Source organism: Hemicordylus capensis, chromosome 2, assembly GCF_027244095.1.
Source record: "Hemicordylus capensis ecotype Gifberg chromosome 2, rHemCap1.1.pri, whole genome shotgun sequence".
NCBI lineage: Eukaryota > Metazoa > Chordata > Lepidosauria > Squamata > Cordylidae > Hemicordylus > Hemicordylus capensis.
In genome coordinates this window covers 115134713-115149413 of record NC_069658.1, presented here as the reverse complement: position 1 = coordinate 115149413, position 14701 = coordinate 115134713, and the positions used below count along the sequence as shown (strand labels likewise).

The window sequence follows — 14701 nt, the reverse complement described above, 5'->3', positions numbered from 1 at the left end:
TAATGAAATTCCAGTCTTCTATCAGGAAGATCTTCCTGACATGAGATAATGTTTGAGTCCTCTATTCAATGTTTTTACACACAGGTTGCCTAGGCCTTTTTATTTCATTGTGCCTTAGAGCACACCTGACTAGGATTGAATAGGGCAACATGTATTCTTTTGTCAACCATGGATATTGCCCTTATCTGGAAATATGTGTGGTTTGCAGATGGCCCAAGGGCAGATCTCTGCATATCAGTATCCCAAATCCCATCAAACAGCATGTCTCTTCACCAGATTCACCTGTTGCATGTACTTGTATCTTGGCACCAGCCATTCCACTGGTTGTGCCTTGGCCCTTGTGCCCGTTCTGCCTTCACACTCCACTTTGGACCTGACACCAAATCCAAACTGTGCAGGAAGCTTGGCTGCTTTTTGGAAACTGGCCTCCTCTGATCAGCCTCCTCCTTTAGTCTTTTACTGGCTTCCTGGCTCACAAGTGGCATGCTTGCCTCCACTGTAATGAACTGCTCACTCTAGATTTGCTGATTCCCCACCTCGGTCCAAATATTAGCCAGGAGTGCATAGCCAGCACTCCAGAAGAGTTTCATTAACATGGGGTTCACCTGTTTCCAGATCCTCAGCCAATCAATATGCCCCTCAATATCCCATGCTTCATTTGGCAAAGAGGACCCCTGCTAACTTGGCAAAGAGGCACCTTTTAACATGGTGATTCTCTTTATTTAGCAGGGGAAGAGTAACTGGCCCTGTCCACCCCCAGCATAGTACCTCCAGTGACTTTTGCTGGTGTCTATCTTATGATTCTTTTTTAGATTGTGAGCCATTTGGGGACAGGGATCCATCTTATTTATTTTTTATTTCTCTGTGTAAACTGCCCTGAGCCATTTTTGGAAGGGCGGTATAGAAATTGAAATAATAATAATTATTATTATTATTATTATTATTATTATTATTATTATTATTATTATTGGAACACTATTATTAGTATGGGAACACCATACAAGCCATAAACACCTGGGCTATACATGTTATCAGATACACTGCAGGAATAATAGACTGGACCCAGGCTAGAGACGCTAGATCTTAAGAACAGGAAAATAATGACCATCAATCATGCTCTACACCCCCACAGTGATGTAGATAGGCTATACCTCCCTCGCAGCTCAGGTGGAAGAGGAATGCTGCAAGTCCATCAAACAGTAGAGGAGGAGAAAAGAGGCCTTGAAGAATATATCAAGGTCAGTGAAGAAGATGCACTTCAAATGGTCAGTAACAAGAAACTATTCAACACCAATGAAACAAAACAGGCCTACAAGAAAGAAGAAGTCAAGAACCAAGCAGAACAATGGAAAAATAAGCCACTGCATGGTCAATATTTGCACAATATAAGTGGGAAATCAGACATCACCAAGACCTGGCAATGGCTTAAGAATGGCAACTTGAAGAAAGAAACAGAGGGTTTAATACTGGCTGCACAAGAACAGGCACTAAGAACAAATGCAATAAGAGCAAAAGTAGAAAAGTCAACAACAAACAGCAAGTGCCGCCTTTGTAAAGAAGCAGATGAAACAGTGGACCACCTAATCAACTGTTGTAAAAAGATCACACAGACGGACTACAAACAAAGGCATGACAAGGTAGCAGGGATGATACACTGGAACATCTGCAAAAAAAACAAGCTACCTGTAGCCAAAGATTGGTGGGACCATACAATTTAAAAAGTTGTCGAAAATGAAGATGCAAAAATATTATGGGACTTTACTACAACTTTACTGGGAACAGCCTATATTCTGCTACAATATCTATAATAACAGCAACAACATTGATAATAAAATTCAGCCATCCCAGGTCCTTGGGAAGGACTCGATGTCTGGATAAAACAAACCAGTCAATAACACCTGTCTGACTGTGTAAATTAACAACAACAACAACAACAACAATAATAATATGTCACAAAGAATGACTGTTGGTTAATTGCCTACATTAATAATTTATTGCATAAATAGCTTCACCCAGGCATGGAGTGATCAGATCTGAATGAAAAGTGGCCCTCAGTGCTGATTAAGTGCTTACAGAACTTAAATCCTACATAACTAATGGATGCTCATGCAAAAACAAGTTACCTGAACATCTTCATCCAAACATGCATGTAGCGAGTGAACTGTTATTCTCAATAAACTGGTGCTGAGAACTGATCATTTGGTGGTGCCAACTCCCTGCAAACAAAAGTGATCAAAATTGTCCATGAAGGTCAGTGGCCAGGAGCTTGACTAAAAGGGGAATCAGAGAAAGGTGTTGATGGCCAGATATGGACAAAACACATTGAAAATGTAATCTGGCACTGTATGGCTTGTGCTGTATCTGACAATTCACAGCAATTCTACTCTTGACTCCAGTAGTATTGTAGTGGTCCCTGGGGAAAATGTGCTCTGTATATAATGGGGCCTTTTGATAACCAGCCCATGAAACAAAGATTTGTTATAGTGATGGTGGATTACTGTTCCAGGTGGCCAGAAGTTTCATTTGTTGACAACATTATTACAAATAAGGTGATCCAGTTCATGGCTACAGTTTTTGTGAGGGAAGGTCCCTCTGAAGAACTAGTGACTGGCTGTAGGACACAGCGTATCTCATTTGAAATAGAGCAATATTGCATAACCATGGGATAAAACACAAGACTATTTCCTTGTACAATTCTCAAGGGAATGGATTAGCAGAAAGAATGAACAGATTAGTGAAAGAAAGTTTATGCCTGGCTACTATGCAAAAACAACCCTGAAAAGAGGTAATCTATGAATCTCTATTTGCTTATCCAACTACGCCTCATTCTACAAGAAAATCACCTTTTGAACTGGAAAGGATGCAAAGCTACAACCAAACTTCCCCAATGGCAACAACTGATAGGACTTTCCATGCCATCTTACCTTGAGTATGTAGGGATTCATCACTGGGTAAGAGTGAAGCAACAATTTACAATATACATTTTATGTAGACCAGAAATGGGGTGTGAAACAGCTAACATTTCAGGTGGGAGATTTTTTTTTTAGTATGGCTGCCTTATGAAGTGAGAAAGGGATGTTGCTAATATTCTGAACCAAAACAAATAATCAAAATCTAAGGGGATTCTGTCATACTGGATGATGGAAAGAAACTGAACATTTTGAGACTTTCCAGCATGTATTATGAGACAAGAGAAGGGAGTCTGATCTCAAGAGAGGAACTGAAAAAGAATTTGATCTTGCCTCCAGTTTTGACTCACAGATGAGGCTGATGAATGTGATGTACAATCATCAGTACCAGGAACAACATCACTAATGCCAGAGAACACAAAAAATTGGTAGCAGTATATGTGATGGACAACCACCTAAAAGACTTCAAGACTTTGTCCCTGAATTTTAAATCAATTCAGTTTGGGTTGTTTTAAAAGGAAGTGGTATTTTATCTGGTAATCCTTTGTGTTTTGTTGTTTGGAGGTTTGTCCCAGTGGGGATCCTGTCGAGCAGTGGTTCTTAATATAGGATCTGCCAGATTTTGCTGGGAGTTGTAGTCCAGCAACATCTGGTGTACCCCATGTTAAGAACCACTGCTGTAGAGAGAGTGTGGTGGATAGAGTTAGAAAGAAAAAAGAGGGGGGGGGAATGGAGTTGTTTCTGAATAAAGTCTTAGTTAAACCTACATAAGATTCCCATGTGTTTATGAGGGAAGAAGTTATATATTGCATTGTTGTTCATTCATTCTATGTAAACCACTGAGAACTTTTGTTGAAAAGTGGTATATAAATGGTAGTAGTAATAGATTATGAGCAAATGCACTGCATATGTGCCTTACAGTCCTCACCAATACAACATCTTAACTTCCTCAGTCTCTCACCGTACCTGATATAGACTGAGCATCATGGCAAACAACAACAACAACAGGACCAATGGTCTGACTCAATACAACACAGCTTCTGGTATGTCCTGGGCTGGGTCATTTGTTACAGCAGCACATGGCTCTCAACATTACATTGGTACAAATTCCCTGGTCCTGATGTTCACCATTTGTTTGACTGGTATGACAGATCACATATTGAGCTAAAAATACAGAACTAAGGCATCACTAATGGGAGATACCATGACATTTTGATCTAGCACTGGTCCACTTACAGGCAGTGTAGCAGCATCATTAGATGAAAAGGATGTCTAATGAATACCACAGCACAAAAGAGCAGATTCAATAGCTGCTTCATGGGAAAGGAACTCAACTTGACATGAGCATCCCCAGCTAAACTCCTATTAAAAGCCAGAATAGTCGCTTTCTAGTCACCACTCAGATTTCATTCCCAAGTGTACAGTTCAAAGTCATTCTTGTCACAATACAGAGAGGTGACATCAACATTGTTGGGTTCTATGCAGAATGAATTCTCTCATAACAGATACTTATTATCATCTCCTCTCAAGATAGTTTCTTTACCTAATGCTCAACAAAAAAGCTCTCACATAATCTGAAACAAAACTATGTATTCTGTTACAAAAGTACTTCAGTGCTACATCTTTTTAAAATATAGGACCCAAAGCTACTCTTATTCTGAAATTGTACACAGTTATTGAACAAAAAGTACTTCAAACTTTGTAAACACAGCAGATCTTGTAAAGTCCTTAGAGTTTAATGGAAATGATGAAACATTTTCTTCTTCCTAGATAGTGACATATCGATGTCTTTTCTGAGCAGAAACAACAAGCCAGTATGGCATATTTTCATCTTCAAGTCACAACACTTACTAAAAACAAGAATCAAGGCTCTCAAATTACATTTACACTGAGAAGAGTGTAATCTAACTATCAAAGGAATTGTACACTAAAATATTTCCGCTATTGCAAACTCAGCCTAGATATAATTTGTCTTGGCTAGATTTAAAGAACAGCGGTGCTAAAAAGTTCAATAGTCAGTGTTCCCACTACTAGTCAAATTGTGAAAGTTGGAGGTTCATAATTAAATCCATGAGCCCCATATCTTGAGTCAACCCAACTTTAGCCAAATCATTATTCCCCTTCAGCTTTTTAAAAACAGGAGCTAAGGGAATGCTCATGAAAGATAAGGGGCTTCATCTGCCCCTTTTTCATTGGCGCATTGGCGCCCCCCACTCCCAGCAATGTGTAATACAGTTAACATCTGACAGCTGACTTCAAAAGCACTTCTGGATGAAAGAGCAGCTTTCAAGTTGTTGTTATTCTTGTTGTTGTTATTTATTTATGCGGTCAGACAGGTTTTATTTACTGGTTTGTTTTATCCAGACATCAAGTCCTTCCCAAAGACCTGGGATGGCTGAGTTTTATTGTCAATGTTGTTGCTGTTAGTATAGATATTGTCGCAGAATATAGGCTGTTCCCAGTAAAGTTGCTTTTTGTAATTGGCTGATGGTGATTTCTGTGGCCCCTATGGTGTTGAGGTGCTCTTCAAGGTCCTATGGAATTGCACCTAGGGTGCCAATTACCACTGGGATTATTTGGGTCTTTATCTGCCACAGCGTTTCAATTTCAATTTGTAGATCTTTGTATTTTGTGATTTTTTTCTATTTTTTTCTTCTGTTCTGCTATCCCCTGGTATTGCTATGTTGATTATTTTGACTTGTTTTTCTTTCTTCTCAACTACAGTTATATCTGGTGTATTGTGTGGCAGATGTTTGTCTGTTTGTAGTCAGAGGTCATGCAGAGCATGATTGATGGTCATTATTTTCCTGGTCTTACGATTTAGCATCTTTATCTCTGCCTGGGTCCAGTCTATTATTCCTGCAGTGTATCTGATAACAGGTACAGCTCAGGTGTTTATGGCTTGTATGGTGTTCCCGCCATTGAGTTTGGACTTGAGGATTTTTCTAACACTCCTGATGCATTCACTTCGAATATTTCTTTTAACTTCAGTGTGTGCAATGTTTTCAGCCTGGAAAATGCCCAAGTATTTGTAATGTTCTTTCTCTTCCAGGTTCTTGATGTTGCTTCCATTGGGCAGTTCTATTCCTTCTGTTTTTCTTATTTTCCCCCTGTTCATTATTAATGCAGCACAATTGTCTAGTCCAAACTCCATTGCTATATCGCTACTGAATATACGGACAGTGTTTAGCAGTGATTCGATTTCTGGCTGCGACTTTCCATTCAACTTCAGATCATCCATGTACAGCAGATGGTTGATTTGACTTGATGTTTTAGATGTTTGGTATCCAGGGCCTGTTTTGTTTAGTATTTATGAAAGTGGGGTCATGGCGATTACAAAGAACAGAGGGGATAGTGAGTCCCCTTGGAAAATGCCTCTTCTAATGCTTACCTGTCCAAGTGTCTCGCCATTGATTGTTAACTGTGTGCTCCACATACTCATTGCTTTTTAAATAAATGTCTGAATGTTTTTGCTGACACCAGTTGTTTCTAAACATATTAGTATCCATGTGTGAGGCAATGAGTCAAAGGCTTTCTTGTAGTCAATCCATGCAACACTTAGATTTGTTTTTCTTCTCTTGCAATTTTCTAAAATCATTTTGTCAATTGGCAGCTGGTCTTTTGTGCCTCTGGTTTTCAGGCAATATCCTTTCTGTTCAACTGGAAGTTGTTTGTTAGTTCATAAGTGTTGCATCACTTCATCTGCTATTATTCGAGTTAATAAATTGAACATGGTTGCCAGGCAGGTTATTGGTCTATAATGACTTGGAAGTGCACCTTTTGCTGGGTCTTTCATTATGAGATGGGTTTTCCCAGTTGTTAGCCATTGTTCAATATCACCTCCTTGCAAAATATGATTGAACTGTTTTGATAGTTCTTTATGAAGGCTTGTTAGGTGATTAAGCCAAAAGCCAGGCAGTTCATCATTGCCTGTCACAGTCCAAGTTTTTTATTTTCTTTGCCCTTTCGCTTATTAATTCTGGCGTTATTATTAGATCTTGCATTTGTTGGTTACATTTTTTGACCTCTTTCACCCAGGCTGCTTTTTTATTATAATCCATTGGATTATGGTGGCACTGTTATACAGTGATTCCGTTCCTACCTCTCTGGTAGATTACAGATGGTGTCACTTGGAGATTGTTGTTCTGCAAAGTAAGAATAAAAGTGTAGAGTTTTACAAGGCTCCAGTGCTTTTTAACACCTACATAAAACCACTGGGAGAGATTACCAGGAGGTTTGGTGCTGGTGTTATCAATATGCTGATACACTCAGATCTATTTCTCCATGTCATCCTCATCAGGAAACGGTATATCTTATCTAAATGCCTGCTTGGGCTGGCAATGGGCTGGAGGAGGGATAACAAACTGAAGATGAATCCTAATAAGACAGAGGTACTGACTGTGGGGGGTCAAGTCCTGAGAGATGGTTTAGATCTGCATGTTCTGGATGGGGTTATATTCCCCCTGAAAGATCAGTATGTAGCTTGGGAGTGCTCCTGGACCCAAATCTCTCCCTGATTTCTCAGGTTGAGGCAGTGGCCAGGAGTGCTTTTTATCAGCTTCGGCTGATACAACAGCTATGTCCATTTCTGGAGGTGAATGACCTTAAAACAGTGGTACATGTGCTGGTAACCTCCAGGCTTGACTTTGTAAAGCGCTCTATGAGGGGCTGCCTTTGTACATAGTCCAGAAACTACAATTGGTACAGAATGCAGCAGCCAGATTGGTCTCTGGACAACTTGAAGGGACCACATAAAACAGGTTTCAAGGGAACTGCACTGACTGCTGATATGTTTCTGGGTGAAAACATATGTGCTAGTTATTACCTATAAAGCCCTTAACGGCTTAGGTCCAGGCTATTTAAAAGAGCACCTCTTTTGTCATGAACCCTGTCAACTGTTACGATCTTCTGGAGAGGTCTGCTTATGGTTGCCACCGGTTCGTTTGGTGGCAACCCAAGACCGGGCTTTCTCTTTAGCTGCCCCGGGGCTTTGGAATATTGTCCCTGCTGAAATAAGAGCATCCCCTTCTCTGTTCGTTTTCAGGAAGACCTTTAACACTCACCCATTCTCACAGGCTTTTAATTAGAACTAATCTTAATAATTTGTTTTAATTGTTGTTTTATGTTACTTTTTAAATTTTTGTTTTTATGCTACTGTTTTAATTGTTTTGTATTTTAATCTGTGCCAATTTTTAAATATTGTTTTAAATTTTGTATACTACCTAGAGATGTACATACCAGGTGGTACAAAAATATGATAGATAGATGGATGGATGGAAAGATAAAATAAAATTACTACTCCTTCATCCCCTTTGTTTCCAAACTCCTCTTGGCTTTGGAAATCTGCAGTTGTATTCTGAAGACCTGGAAGACGTTCCACCTGGAAATCAAAGAACATAAGTGTGGAAATCTGTTCGGCTATCCTTGGAGTTGCTTGACTCGATCCCTGAGAGGTAAATAAAGTAGATAAGGGTTTATGGTCTGACCATGAAGTGAATTTTCTGCCCCACAATAGGGATGTGCGAACCGGTTTGAACTCGGACGGTTTGAATTCAAACCAGGGTGGTTCAATGGTTCAAATTCAAACCAAACCCAGCCATCAGGTTCGAGCTGCAGGCTCGAATTCGAACCAAACTGGGGGTGGTTTGATTCGAACTGGTTTGAACCAGTTTGAACTGGTTCAAACCTCCAAAAGTGGGTGGGGTGGTATCTGGCACCGTGGGTACCTGCCACCAAAACCCCAAAGTAATTGGACACTCGTTCGATTTTTTATGAATTTTTGAAATTTATTTATATTTTTTCTCAGAGGGTATAATGGGATGTGAACCAGCCCATTATACCCTATTTTGGAGCACCTAGGGACACAAATGTGGGGTGGGTAGTAGGCACCCAGGGTCAGCTACCACTCACAAAACCCCAAGGCAATCGGACACTCCTCTGATTATTGGTGAATTTTAAAAATATTTTTGAATTTCTCATAGCGAATAATGAGGATTGCAGCAAATGTATAGCTTCACATCGGGGGGAAAGGGATTGTGGATTGTGGTGGGTGGTGCCCAAGGGGGGCCAGGAAGCTATCAGAATTATTTGAAAGGAATTGGGCAAATGACTGGTTTTTAAGTGATTTTTGAAGTTTACACGTCTTTAAGGTTTTTCTCCATAAAGAAGCATGGAAGTGTCAGCAAATGTATAGCTTCACGTCGGGGGCAAAGGGGTGGCCTAGAGCGGAGTGTGGTGGGTGGTAGTGCCCAAAGGGGGCAAGGAAGCTATCAGAATTATTTGAAAGGAATTGGGTAAAGGACTGATTTTTAAGTGATTTTTGAAGTTTATGTGTCTTTAAGATTAGCAATGAGAGTGGATTCATGGTTTGTCATTGAAAATCTTATATGCTACCAAAGAATCTACACTCAGAACACTTCCGAAACAACAAAACCCAGTACCCCATGGGTTAGCAACCCATGGGGGTGGTTAGCACCCTCTGTGCACTACACCACCACTCACTCTGAGCCACCCCAGCACCCCACAAGTGGCTTTAAGGTTTTTCCTCCATAGGGAAGGTTTCATCACCCCCATAACTGCACTTGGGGGGTGTTGGGGTGGCCCAGAGCGAGGGTGCCAACCACCCCTATGGGTTGCTAACCCATGGGGTAGTGGGTTTTGTTGTTTCTGAGGTGTTCTGAGTGTAGATTCTTTGGTATAAGAAGTAGCAGAGGATGGCCATCCGCATCCTAACCTCCAGATTGATCAGGCCTGTCTCCAGGCATAGAGTGTCACTGGAGACACATCTTGGTACTTGAAGTGCTGCCTGCAGGAATTTAGATTGTACAAGTTCCAGAGTCACAAAGCTGGGAAAGGGGCCAAGTTGGGCACCATAGAGGACCTGAGCTAGTGGCTTGGCTATGAACAGTTCAAGACCTGCCGGTACATAATGATCTCCTTTCATCCTCAGGAATTTGAGAATGTCAGAGGAGCTTCTCTGAGCATTAAGAGCCACATGTTCCCCATGAGCTTTCCTAGAGCCACCAGAATGAAAAAATATCCCTAAGTATTTGAAGTGTGAAACTTGCTCAATCTTATGCCCTTCAATCCGCCCAAAATGGATTTTGGGCCTCCTGGTGAAGGCCATGATTTTAGTTTTGTTATACTTGATTTCTAGGCAGTCCTCCCTGCAGTGCAGCATCAGGGCCCTCGGTGCTATTCTAAAGCCAATGGGGGTCCTTGAGAGGATAGCTGCATTATCCACATATAACAGGATAGCAATGTGTCTCCCAGAGAGCTTTGGAGACACAATATAGCAGAGTGGCATACATCCCAAAACTGACTTGGTGAAAATTATTGGGAAGCCCAAGAGCCACACAACAAGAATGCACTTGAATAATTTTTAGAACTCTGTGAGTATTACTCTAAATTTATTAGACAATTTGCCTCTGACATTGTTCCATTGCATCCTCTCTTTAAAAGGACTGTAGCATTTAACTGGGATGCATCCTGCAAGACTAGGTTTCATACTATCAAGTCCGCTATTGATGAAAGCCCGCTTTATTTTGACACCAACAGGCACACTATTGTAACCACTGATATTTCTGAATATGGTTTGCATGCTGTCCAGGCTAAAACCACAATCAGAATTATGGTTGCTGTTCCAAATTAAAAGTTATTTTAAAAAGCTAAAAATTGAGAATTGTAAAAACTACAGATATAATCAAAGATGGAACATTTAAAAGCCTCTTTAAAAAGATCTGTTTTTAGTTGTTTTTTAAAAGCACTAAGGGAGGAAGCATGACAAAGCTCTTCAGGGAGAGCGCTGGAAAGCCGAGGGGCCAAAAGAGAAAAAGTCCTGTCTCTTTACCCCACCAACCAGATCTCTGTTAGTGGCGGGACCATGAGCAGGGCCTGAGATGATGAGTGGAGGGCCCTGGCAGGTTCATATGGGCAAATGCAGTCTGACAGGTACCCTGGCCACAAGCCATGTAGAACCTTAAAGCTCAAGACCAGCACCTTGAATCTAGCCTGGAAGTGAACAGGTAACCAATGAAACTGCTGCAGGATGGGTGTGTGATACCCATGAAGCGACTTGCGTCCACAAAAATCCTTGCAGCAACATTCTGGACCAGCTAAAGTTTCCGAACCATATTCAAGGACACCCCCATGTAGAGTGCATTGCAGTAATCCAATATGGATATTACCAAAGCATGAGTGACTGAGTCAGGTCTGACTTCTCCCCATAGGGAGCTGACATATCAGCTGTACCTGGTAAAAGGTAGGGATGTGCAAACAGGGTTCAAATCTCAACCGGTTTGAAGTCAAACCAGTTCAGTTTGAAGGCTCGATGTTGAGATGACCCCCCAGTTTGGCTTGACATCAGACTGAACACCGCATGCCCATTGGCCGTTTGTGGGAGTTTGCCAATATTTTTTTAAAGTTTTTTTTAAAAAAATATTGTATTGTCTTACTTACCCCTCGAGGCTAGGGAGGGGACTTCTCCAAGGCCATGAAGGAGGTTCCCTGGTTCAGAGCATCATATATATATATATATATATATATATATATATAGAGAGAGAGAGAGAGAGAGAGAGAGAGAGAGAGAGTGCTTCAAGCACCTTTAAGAACCTTTATATTGTTTGAGATGAGCAAAGTGGAAAAATGGCTTTCTGCCTATGTTTCCATAACTTGCTTGTTGATGGGAGCAATATACTCTAGTAAGCAGTTGGTTGTTCCAAGCATCTCGAGTGTGAGTCACACCCATCCACAATAAACAGAAACTAAAGCTGTGACAAAGTATCACCCTGTAGAAAATTTAGGATGAAATAAGGGATGTAGGGAACAAACTGCTCACCAAATATTAAATGAATCTTTATTATGTCTCTAAATTGTAAATATTACATCAATAATGTGATCTATTTTGTTTTTCCTACTGTACTGCAACACATTATTGCAAGATAAGGAGTCACCTAGGCAATGGGGTGCTTGTACAAAATTTTGCAGTGCTACACCTTTCATCTGAGCCTATAGGGAGAGTTACTCTGTTATTTTGGCAACTGGGCAACTCTCCCTCCCTCCCTCCCTCTCTCTCCAGCTCAAAACAAGAAGAAAGGAAAGCATCCTCATATGATGGGTATATTAAAGTTAGGGTTCCCAAAGCATCAACAAAATAGGGTTCTAATTTTAGAAACTGATGAAGTACTAAATTGGGATCAGTTTTGGCTCAGCCTAAACTGAAACAGAATGATAGGCCGCTTTCGGACATAACACAGAATGGGCCCGCGTTCCACACCACCATCCGCATTCGTACAAAATGGAGAGCAATCTAACTGCAGTCTTGTTGACTGCAAAGAGGAGGGAGAAATGACTGCCAGGGTTTCCTTCTTTAATGGAGGACAGCCCTGGCAGCCAATAGCAGCCAAAGCGATGGAGGAGCTTCCTTCCTCGACTCCAGTTGCCGGAGGGTGAAATTGCGGTGCCAGTATTTGGACGTAATGCTGTCACCACCAAACTGAAGGTCCAGATGGCAGACCATACTTCAAACTGAATGTACAAAGTGGAGTTTGGGGAGGGAAACTGCAAGTCTATTTCTCGACCAAATTGAAGAGGTGAAGGGACTTCTGGTTTCATGTGAATGCAGCCAGAGTGTGTTCAAGGACAGCTGAAGAGGGCCAATATGTATTTGACGTGAATTCTGAGGTATTGAAGCAACAACAACAACAACAATTCTGTATTATTACTGTTATTAAATTCATATTTATATGCTTTTCAACCAAAAAAATTGTACCCAGCAAAAGAAATGAAAAGGCGGCTGCCTCTCCCAAAAGGTCCTAATTATGACCAGAGAGAGAGAGAGAGAGAGAGAGAGAGAGAACGCACAACAGAGACACCAGCAAACTGGACTTTACTCTTTACCCGGAGTCAAGCCGGGTAATCTATCAGGAATCAGAGCCAGGAACATGCAGAAGGTCAAGCTGGAAAGTCATCTAGTCAGTTGATCAAGAAAGACAAAAACCAAATCCAGAGCCATGCCAAAGGTCATACTGGAGCAGGTCAGGAGCCAGAAGGCTTAAGCAGGTGTCAAGAGTCACAACAGGCTAAGAGTCAAGAGAAGTAACTAGGAGATGTACACCAGATCAGGCAAGCCTTGATACTGAGGCAAGGTCTGCCCGCACCAGAAAGCCTCTTTATGCTTCCTGTTCCAATGAGAAGGCCAATGAGTAGATTTCTGGGGTGGGCTTGCTCAGAACTGCAGAAGCCCACTAGCAATGTTGCCAGGGGCAGCAACATGCAGAGCTTCAGAGCAAGCAGGGCATGAACCCCACTGGAAATATTCTAGTTTACTACTCGACTCTCTTTTTCCACTCCACTTTCCTTGTTTTCAAATATAATGTGCTGAAGAGAGGGATGAGGTTTTTTCCCCCCTCCAGCACTGAAGAAAAGGAGAAAGAAAAGAAGGGAGGCAAGGCAGTAAGTGAACAGCAGGTGGGGAAACAAATGGCAGGCAAAGGGGCAGAAGAAACATGCTCCCAAACATCCCTGCTGCTTTCCACATGATTGTGCTATTGAACATAAGAACAGCCAGGGGCGTAGCAAGGTTGGAGGGGGCTCAGAGACAAGATTTTAAAATGGGCCCCTCGCTGATACACACACACAAACACACTTCACAATATATCGTGCACTCACACTCACATCCCCATTATGAATACGGTGAATATCTAGTTCACATTGAATCTAGTTTTGACTCAACATAATTCATAGGGGTTGCAACATGGGCGGGTGGGGAGTCATGTGATGTGCCTCTGGGGGGCCCCTTGAGGCAGTGGGGCCCCAAGATGACTGCCTCCCCTTGCCTAATAGTAGTTACGCCCCTGAGAACAGCCCTGCTGGATCAGGCCCAAGGCCCATCTAGTCCAGCAGTCCGTTTCGCACAGTGGCCCACCAGATGCCGCTGGAAGCCACAGGCAGGAGTTGAGGGCATGCCCTCTCTCCTGCTGTTACTCCCCCGCAACTGGTACCCAGAGGCACCCCACCCCCAAGGCTGGAGGTGGCCTAGAGTCCTCCGACTAGTAGCCGTCAATAGACCTCTCCTCCATTAAATTATCTAAAACCTTCTTGAAGCAATCCAGGTTGTTGGCTGTTACCACATTTTGTGGCAGAGAATTCCACAAGTTGATTATGTGTTGTGTGAAGAAGTACTTCTGTTTGCTGGTCCTAGATTTCCTGGCAATCAGTTTCATGGGATGACCCCTGGTTCTATTGTTATGGGAGAGGGAGAAGAATTTCTCTCCATCCACTTTCTCCACCCCATGCATGATTTTATAGACCTCTATCATGTCTCCCCACAGTTGTCTTTTTTCTTAACAAAATAGCCCCAGGTGTTGTAGCCTAGCCTCATAAGAAAGGTGCTCTAGGCCCTTGAACATCTTGGTTGCCCTCTTCTGCACCTTTTACAGTTCTACAATGTCCTTTTTTAGATGTGGTGACCAGAATTGTACGCAGTACTCCAAGTGTGGCCACACCATAGTTTTGTATAAGGGCATTATAATATTAGCTGTTTTATTTCCAATCCCCTTCCTAATGATCCCTAGCATGGAATTGGCCTTTTTAACAGCTGCCACACATTGAGTCGACACTTTCAACAAGCTGTCCACTATTACCCCAAGATCCCTCTCCTGGTCAGTCACCGACAGCTCAGATCCCATCAGCATATACTTGAAGTTGGGGTTCTTCATCCCAATGTGCATCACTTTGCACTTGCCAACATTGAACCCAATGTGCCCAATCTTGTGGATGGCTTAATTAGAAGC

General features: G+C 41.9%; 1 long non-coding RNA gene across 1 annotated transcript in view; it reads left to right on the top strand.

Annotated features, from left to right (window-relative positions):
- LOC128345648 (uncharacterized) overlaps window positions 1-8406 on the top strand; it is a 33630-nt gene extending 25224 nt beyond the window's left edge. Inside the window, exon 3 of the long non-coding RNA XR_008316560.1 lies at window positions 8259-8406. This is a non-coding gene — a long non-coding RNA (uncharacterized LOC128345648). The remainder of the gene's footprint in view (window positions 1-8258) is intronic.
- Window positions 8407-14701: the final 6295 nt, after the last annotated feature.